The following is a 9,550-nucleotide window of genomic DNA, read 5'->3' on the forward strand; positions in this document are numbered from 1 at the left end:
CCAATTTAGTTTATTCAAGTCACCTATACCACACAAGAAGAAAACCCACGCGAACACGGGGAGAACATGCAAACTCCACAGAGAAATGCAAACTGGCCCAGTCTGGACTAACCAGCGACCCTCTTGCTGTGAGGTGACAGTGCTAACCCCTGAGCCACCATGTTGCCCACATAATCAATATTTTTAATGCATAATATAAATAAGGAAACTTCTTATTGTAAAAGTTATATAATTAAAATGCACCAGGGGTTTAGTATGTTATTAATTTATATGTGTTATAATAAAATAAAGAAAGTATTTAAATATATAAAACCATAATTTAAAGATTACCTTAAAATAAAAAAGACATTTTATTTGAGCTTTTTTTTTTTAATGCTTTATGTATACATTGTAAAACACATTACAAAAAACTCAATCAAATGGAGCAGGGTCAAGCTTAAAAATTTGGACATGTTTGCGAAGGGGTTCCTACAATTGAATGAAAATAGTGTTAGGTTGGTAAAGAGAGTATAATTTTCTCTAATTTCATAAAATAAAGAACATTTCTTATCCAACAAGTGTGTGAAGAAGGGTGAGTGCTCTTCCATTTCAGAATATTTAACCACCTATAGCCAGAAGGGTTAAGAAGACTAAAGTCTACAAAATAAGAGGGTAAAGTGTGGCTGGAGGGAGAACCCCAAATCAACCAATAACTGGACAAGGTGGAATATCAACAGTAGTATTAGCCATGGGAGGAAAGTTTGCCTCCAAAAATAAAGCAGGGAAAGAAAGGACCGAAATGGACTAAAGTAGATGAACCAGAATGACACCTGTTGCACTCAGGGTCAATAGACGGGCTGATGCCAGCTAGCCTGCTCTTGTTGAACCAATGAGCTCTATCCACCTTGCACTGTATGAGCCTGTGACGTGCAGAGATTGAGGAAGAATTAACTGTTTAAAGATCGATTTTAATGTCTCCTCATTAATGTCAATTCCAATTTCTTGAGACCAGATGGTCCGTAAGTTATCAGAAGAAAATTGCAGATTAACAATTATATTAAATAATTTAGAAATTTAACCTTAGCACAGGGATCTATGCCCATTATGGTGTCCAGACCTGAAGCATGAGATGCATTTATAGAGTTGATAATTTTTTTTTGTGCACAAAATCTCAAATTTGTAAATATGTGGAAAAATGAGCTTTAGGGACTTTAATATTATAGCTTTTTAATAAATTATGTATAATATTCTGTATAATATTCTCTATAATTCTGCATAATGTTCATTGTATTATACGTGAATTATTTATATAAATATTACAAGTATTTTAAAATAATAAAAGAAAAACATAACCATAAAGTACATTATTAATAACGCACACACTTTTTATAATAATGCTTTATTATAATAAATATAAGTAATATAAAATAAATCTAATATAAGCATATTTGGGGCGAAGCAGTGGCGCAGTAGGTAGTGCTGTCGCCTCACAGCAAGATCGCTGGGTCGCTGGTACGAGCCTCGGCTCAGTTGGCGTTTCTGTGTGGAGTTTGCATGTTCTCCCTGCGTTCACGTGGGTGTGCTTCGGTTTCTCCCACAGTCCAAAGACATGTGGTACAGGTAAATTGGGTAGGCTAAATTGTCCATAATGTGTGTGAATGTGTGTGTGGATGTTTCCCAGAGATGGGTTGCGGCTGGAAGGGCATCCGCTGCGTAAAAACTTGCTGAATAAGTTGGCGGTTCATTCCACTGTAGCGACCCCAGGTTAATAAAGGGACTAAGCCGACAAGAAAATGAATGAATGATATTTGTATAATATAAATAAATAAATTCTCAATAATTTAAAGCTATAGAAAAATCTAAAATAATGCGCCAGCATTTTAGTAGACGTTATTCATTCATAACAGTTGTTACATCATACATGAAGAATTTACACAAATATTATTAGAAATACTTTTAAGCTTATTAAATATATAAATAATGCACTGGCCTTTAGAGGGCGCTATAAGCTCACATAATAATTGAACCCCCTTCTCTCTTTACGCCCCAATCTATCTGATTCTACTATATCAATATAGATGAATATATATAGAGTAAAAAGGTTATAGTTTATGAATCTGAAAACAATTCTCTCTTCTGTTTACCAAAATTAAGATTTTTGCATTTGAAAAAATTGTTTGAACACCTCGTACCATGCTTAACAACTGAGCTGACTGTAGAAAAGCACAGGCTCTTATTTGTTATATATTTTTCGAGACGACCAATTCAATTTCAGATGTGCCATGCGCTTTGATCAATAATGGTAAGTCTAGATTGAACTTGGGGACGTTCCAGACGTTTGTTATGAATGGCCTGATAAAATTCGGGGTGTTAAAGGCTCTAAATTCAATCACTGACAAAGCGGAGAGAAAGTCGCTGACAAGCAGGAACCTGCGCGGCTATAAGCCTTCAAAACTCCTGCTCGATGTCGTGATATCAGAAATATCTTTTAGAATAATCCTTTTTTATCACTGAAAATCTGCCAAGGACAAATAAAAACGGAAATGCTTAGACAAAAATGCGTCAATGAAACGACCTTTTTGCTGTCTCTCGCTACCAATAGAAGAAATTTCACTATACATCCTTGTAAAATTCGAGAGCTGTAAAAAGCCTATTATTTGCCTTCAGGCAAAGTATTTGCTTCATTCAGGATGTCTCACCATAGACTTTATAACATAAATGATTAACAAGTTTCTGCTTTTTCTATGACCTTCTCATTTCTTTTAGTAATGCTGTATCTAAAAGTAGACTTCATTAGAAATTGCTTCCTGGCGTGGAAGTCACTTAATCTGACATTTCACAGTAGTAAAACGGCGCCATTTTGTTATTACAATAGCTACGAGGGTTGTACATTATCATTTTACTAGTTGTGCAGGATTTAAAATATTTAATCTCCATATTTAGGCATAAATGGCTTTAGAGGACATAATAACTTATCAAAGTATGAAATCTACTGTGCAAAGCCTTTACAAAACGGGATAATACACTGCAGCTACTTTATTAGGCTAGGTTCTGCTTATTAGCTAATGTAAATCTACAGTTGCAGTAGTGTCCCAGATAGCAAAATACACTCGGGCCAGTTCCGGCTAGATTGTCGCCTGCCGGAGACTAACCCCTCGGCCCAACTTCGGCTGCCGGACTCGGGCCGGATGCCTGTGGACTCACTGCCCGATTCCGGCCCGAATCAAGCGGGCCAGATGCGGCGGCCGTAAGCGAGCCGACGCTGCGCATCCGCGCCGGAATCGGCGCGAGGGTAATGTGCGCTGCGGCCCGGAGCTGGCGCGACTCCGTATTTATACACCTTATAAAACCTTTTGGTATTACATTGGTACTTGATATATGGTATTACAACCATTTGAATTTATATAACAGCAAACACAGGCTATAATGTAAACACAAAGTGTAAGCACTGCGTTTAACCTTTGAATAAAGTGCAAACTGCATACATATTCTGTAACGAAAATAATCAGACAAATGACAAAATAAATAAATGTTAAACGTTTATTGATTGCATGAAAAAACTAGTACTAAAATTTTATAAATAATTTTGTAGTGCACAAGAATATCAATATAAAAACAACAATAAAGACATACAGAAAGATTTAAACAAAAACTCTAAAAATTACACACAAACACAGATGTTTTTTAAAACAACCCTGTTTTCCCAATAGACTTGAATTAAAAATTTGTAAAAAAACAGCTAAATTTTATATAAACCTAAATATAGAAACCAATTTAAGATATAGCAAGAAACATCTTAAAAATACCAATGACAATCCGTAAAATATCCAAGTCAAACTTGTAAAAAGTACTGCAGAATTCCGAAGAAACATCTTGAAACATTTTTTAATAAAACATTAAAATAATAATAAACAAACAAATATATATATATATAATTGCAGAAGTATAGTCAAACTTTTTTTTTAAATAAACTTGAACAAAATCAATTGCACAAACAGCAAGACATGAGTGAGATGATTATACATTTCATATATATACACGTCTTGTGCAATTTTATATTTATAATTTTATTTGTATTACGTTTATTAAAAATGTATCAAAATGTTTCTTCAGAATTTGGCGCACACACATCATACATACCATACATATATACACACACACATATATATATACATATACATATATATATATATATAAATGCAAATGAAAGAAACAAATTGTTCAAGTATCAGGGAACATCCTAATACACTTAAAATGTTGTTTAAAATTTAAAACAAAATAGTGATGTAGACATTTGACACATTAGCTTTCTCTTCTTTCTTCCTCCATCCCTGTCAGGGGCAAGTTGTAGCTACCTTGTAATGCATTTTTCCACTTCTTTATCAGTGGCGTGGTATGGACATTTGTCCTCACTCCATCTGTGATTAAAAGATAAACAGATAATTAGTAGTGAACAAGTACTAACGTAAAAAAAAAGAAAAAAATTAGGAAAAAAGTAGGCTACCTACGAAGCAAAAAAAAAACAATAAAAAAAACAAATAAACTTAAAACACTTTGAAATTAGCAAGAGCTTGAACTTACCAGTTTCTTCATTTGTTCGGGCTGCTCCTTTAGTTGATTTTCAAGCTTTTCCAAATCAAATTGGCCAAAGGAAGGTCAAATGTGTTTACATCTGGAATTTCATCACGTCTGTTTTGGTTTTGTGAGAATCAGGCCCAGCTGCTGCTTTATGACGTTGCATGATTTTAAAACTTCAGTCAGTCGTGCTAAAAAAGAAAAATAACAGATTAGTATAAATCAACCTGTAGCTTATTCTCATACAACTTCTGTAAATACAACAGTGGGTTAGACACTGCTGATATTCTCTAGTTGATCTTTACTTTCTAGCTGCATTAAACCTTAACAAATTTAGTGATGTCTTCAATTCTTACAAAGACATCACGAGATGCAATAAGTTCTGTCTTGATCTCAAACTGCACTAGAACAAAGACTGTAAATGTTCATAGGTGTACTGCAGGAGTGTCCAAACTTTTTGGGCCGAGGGCCAGATGCAAAAAAACAAACGTTGTTGCGGGCCAAATTTTACATACATCACACAGACACGTGTGTATATATATAAATACAGTTGAAGTCAGAATTGTTAGCCCCCCTAAATTATTAGCCACTGTGTTTATTTTTTCCCCAATTTCTGTTTAACGGAGAGTTAAACATTTTTTTCCACACATTTCTAAACATATTAGTTTTAGTAACTCATTTCTAATAACTGATTTATTTTATCTTTGCCATGATGACAGTAAATAATATTTGACTAGATATTTTTAAGACACTTCTATACAGCTTAAAGTGATATTTAAAGGCTTAACTAGGTTAATCAAGTTAACTAGTCAAGTTAAGGTAATTAGGCAAGTTATTTTATAACAATGGCTTGTTCTGAAGACTTAATGGGCTAATAATTCTGACCTTAAAATGGTTCATAAAAAAAATTAAACCGCTTTTTATTCTAGCCGAAATAAAACAAAAGTCTTTCTCCAAAAGAAAAAATATTATCAGACATACTGTAAAAATGTTCTTGCTCTGTTAAACATCATTTGGGAAATATTTAAAAAAGAAGAAATAAATCAATGAGGGGCTAATAATTCAGACTTTAACTGTGTGTAGATAGACAGACAGACAGACAGACAGACAGACAGATAGATAGATAGATAGATAGATAGATAGATAGATAATAACAAGAACTGCTGCTTATTTAAATGCATGTAATAGGGACACCCGGTGGTTATTTATTGAATTACGTTCATTTTTGTATAGCGGGCCAGATTCTATTGATATTTATAAAAAGCCTCGCGGGCCGTAGTTTGGACACGCCTGGTGTACTGGAATGTACAGTATCTGTGCATCTTGATGGTGGTCTTAAGATTTCTGCCATAGTCATTGATGGTGATGGTACTTGTGGTGCTGCATTGATTTCTGAAATCTTCATACCTGCCTTTTATCCAGCCTCTTTGTTCCAAGTAATTTTTCTTCATCATGGTATAGATGTGTCTATACTGTCCCTTAATCAGATACATTTACAAAACAAAACATCACTTTAGTATAGTGCCAGGGCAAAACTCACAGGTTGTAATAGATCAATGACATAATGTTGACAGTATGTGTTTAAAATAATTGCAAACAAACCTGTTCTGTCTTTAGATGTATGACAGGCGATCATCATCCTCATCTGTCTACCAGTCAGAAATCACAGTTGCGTGTGGATGTTTGAGTCGAGCTTCCTCATATGCATCTATAATAAAACATCACATTGTTGTTAACCTCCCGTAAAGAAAAGTTTAAATCCTGAAATACTATCAAAGTTAATTAATGCATATAATACCTATAGTGTAAATAATCAGTACACTGAAGGTTGCACAAGATTTATTCGGAGATTCATGCAGAGTGACAGCCTTATGAATCTGAGACATAGATTTGTAAGATGGTCAAGCACATGCATTATTCTGTACCCATGAAGATTAACCTACCATTGTGAAAAATGTTTGATGATAGCCAATAACAATAAACCATTTCAGCTGTTTGTGAAGCAATTAGTAATGTAATGTCTGAAAAGCTCAATCTATGTTGAAAATGTATCAGCAGTTTACAGCTTATAATGGACTTTTAGCACACAACTATAACATGCCTATTCACGTTCAAAAGAGTGTGCCATTGACTTCTTTGGTCGTGATGTGCTGCAAAATGATCTCACTAACCTTTGTTAAACAAGAACAATAAGACTTAACCAACAAATATTGTTACCCATTCATTTAAATCAGAATTTATCACTGTCAATAACATAAAAAACAAACAAAAAAAACATCAAAATCTGCTTTAAGACGTTCAGTTTTACATTAACTGACCATTACAGCTTGAACAAAAGATATAATTGATTCACATAGGCTAACACATATGAATTAAAGTGCATAGTAATATATTTCTCTTGGATAATTTAAAGAGAATAGTAAACAGTCGAGTTTCGATCATTTTCGTGACTAACTGCATAAACAAGATAAACAATAATATTTTATTAATCCAAAACGATTAGTTTTTATTTACACATAATCACATAATTAATACTGTTGGATAAGTATACGTCTGTACAATGATTTTTTTCAACTTCCACGGTACTTTATAATGTTAAATCAGGAAAAAAACACGTTTTGCCTAGTTAGTTAATGGATTCGTCTACAGAAACTTTCTTTAACGCAAGGTTAGCATACACACAAATTCGTTTCATGTTTCTTTAAAATAATTAAAACAGTTTTCAGTTACTACACACGTTACAATCTAACATTGTGTAAAAGGAAAAGGAACTTTCAGACGTGTTTGTAACTGTTAGCGTTAGCATACATTAGCTCCAGTCGTGTTTCTTAAAGCAAGTTACATTTCGTATCAAACTGTTTTAAATTACTAAACGCTGTTACAACCAAACACCGTGGAAATGTTTTAAGCTCTAAATTCGCTAATTATACAGAACACAAGCAGTAAAAAGCTTACCTTTCTGACCGGAATCCACGTGATACTTTGAAAAATCAAACTTTTTCTTCTTGTGATCTTCGTGCCATGGTGGTTGACAACCAGCTTTTTGGAGCATTACCGCCACCGTCTGGATTGGAGTTTGGATCATGAGTTAGTCACGCATGTGTTTATTATAAAACCAACTTCTGCTTTAAAAAAAAAAACAGTCAGCACAGGAGCGTGCTATCTCAAAAATAAGCGAATTTTACATAGTTTTTCTCTAGATGGCATGTATAATCTATTTATAAATAATATTGTTTTGTTTGCGTCTAAACATTGCGACCATCCACACTAAATATTCTTTCTTTTTTTTTTTTTTGCTATCGTACCATGAATATTTTCTCAAATTATCATTAAACGTGGAGCTAACAGATTACTACATAAAATAAGAACTTAATCGGTTGCCATCAGCCGAGTCCTTGCCAGAAGCGGCCAGGATATGGTTGACCGGAATCGGGCCAGTGCTTTACAGCCGCATCACAACCGCATGTGCGCGAGCGAGCTGCGGGCCGCACTCGGCCCGGATAACACTCGCCGATGCCGAGTCGGAGCCGGAGGCGCCGGGGGGCAGCCGAGCTCGGGCCGATTACTGCCTGCTATCTGGGGTATACTATACTACAACAAACTAGTTTACTGTAGTAAAATCTGAAGTAGTCTCCACTATAGTATTTATTACAATTTATACTACAGGTTGTCGAAGCATTAATAAAGTGTTTTAAGTATTACATAATTTATATAGTGTTAGCAGTCAGTGGTTAACACCATTGCCTTAAAGCAAGAAGATCGCTGGGTTAAGTCCAGGCAGGACCAGTTGGCGTTTCTGTGTGGAGTTTGCATATTCTCTCCGTGTTTGTGTGGGGTTTTTTTTGCTCCGGTTTTCCCCACCGTCCAAAAACATGCACTATAGGTGAATTGAATAAACTAAAATTGTCCGTAGTGTATGAATGAGAGTGTATGGGTGTTTCCCAGTAATGGGTTGTGTCTGAAAGGGCATCCACTGCGTAAAACATATGACGGAATAGCTGGTGGTTAGTGGTGACCTCTGAAATAGAGTCTAAGGAAAATGAATGAATGAATGGTTGAATGAATATATAGCGCAAATAACCTTTACATAAATGGTTCAAAATGCATAGTATTTATAATAAATTGCAGTAGTATTTTTCATGCGGGTTATAGGTTTAGTGTATGAGTATGTGTGTGAATGTGTGTGTGGATGTTTCTCAGAGATGGGTTGCGGCTGGAAGGGCATCCGCTGCGTAAAAACTTGCTGGATAAGTTGGCAGTTCATTCGGCTGTGGCGAACCCGGATTAATAAAGGGACTAAGCCGACAAGAAACGAATGTATTTTTCATGAATTTTTCATTTTTCATATTCATTCCAACTCTGTTTAGGAATATTGTGCAATAGGTTACTTGATAAGCAACGTTGTTGATTCTGCAACAAAATTCCAATCCACAAATCAGATTCAATGGAGGAGTTTAATGCTTATATTAAATTTAGGCTTACAGTCAGGCTTGTTATTTAACTAGTATTTCCCTCTGATTTTAGAAATAACTCTGGTTTTGATCTCCACTGTATTATACAGTATGCCATGCCCAATAAATAACATAATATGCAATGTTAAAAGTAGTTTCAGGCAGGTGTTGACTGCACTAAAGTTCAATATCTCTACAATGAATTATTTCAGTAATTTCTCATCAATGATGAATAATATAGTCCAAACAAAACAAAACATTTTGAATAAGATGCATAAATCTAAGGGCAGAATCCTAACAAATGTCTTGAAATAAAACATATGAACAACGTCTTTAAGTGTGATAGCCGTAGTATAAGCAGAATAATTCACTCTCTTCCATTGAATTATTGGAAAATAATGCACAGGTGAAATTATAAATTATTCCTTACTCATGTGAATACATATATTCTCATAAAATAAATAAACAACCGTAAATAACAAATATTAATTTGTCTACTTTTGACAATGCAGGTCAATGTGCTACAAATGATAATAAATCTGATA

General features: G+C 34.5%; 1 long non-coding RNA gene across 3 annotated transcripts; it reads right to left on the reverse strand.

Moving 5' to 3' along the window:
* Positions 1 to 3,505: 3,505 nt before the first annotated feature.
* LOC141380929 (uncharacterized) lies at positions 3,506 to 7,580 on the reverse strand. 3 transcript variants are annotated; one of them, XR_015526319.1, is made up of 5 exons: positions 7,510 to 7,580; positions 6,157 to 6,262; positions 5,962 to 6,032; positions 4,561 to 4,745; positions 3,506 to 4,397 (listed from the first exon to the last, which is right to left on the reverse strand). It is a non-coding gene; the product is annotated as an uncharacterized LOC141380929 (long non-coding RNA). The 3 variants fall into 3 exon arrangements; XR_015526321.1 differs by having other exon boundaries at positions 4,358 to 4,397; positions 5,966 to 6,032; XR_015526320.1 differs by having other exon boundaries at positions 4,358 to 4,397; positions 6,353 to 7,580.
* Positions 7,581 to 9,550: the final 1,970 nt, after the last annotated feature.

Source organism: Danio rerio, chromosome 25 (genome assembly GCF_052040795.2).
Source record: "Danio rerio strain M-AB ecotype USA chromosome 25, GRCz13ab, whole genome shotgun sequence".
NCBI lineage: Eukaryota > Metazoa > Chordata > Actinopteri > Cypriniformes > Danionidae > Danio > Danio rerio.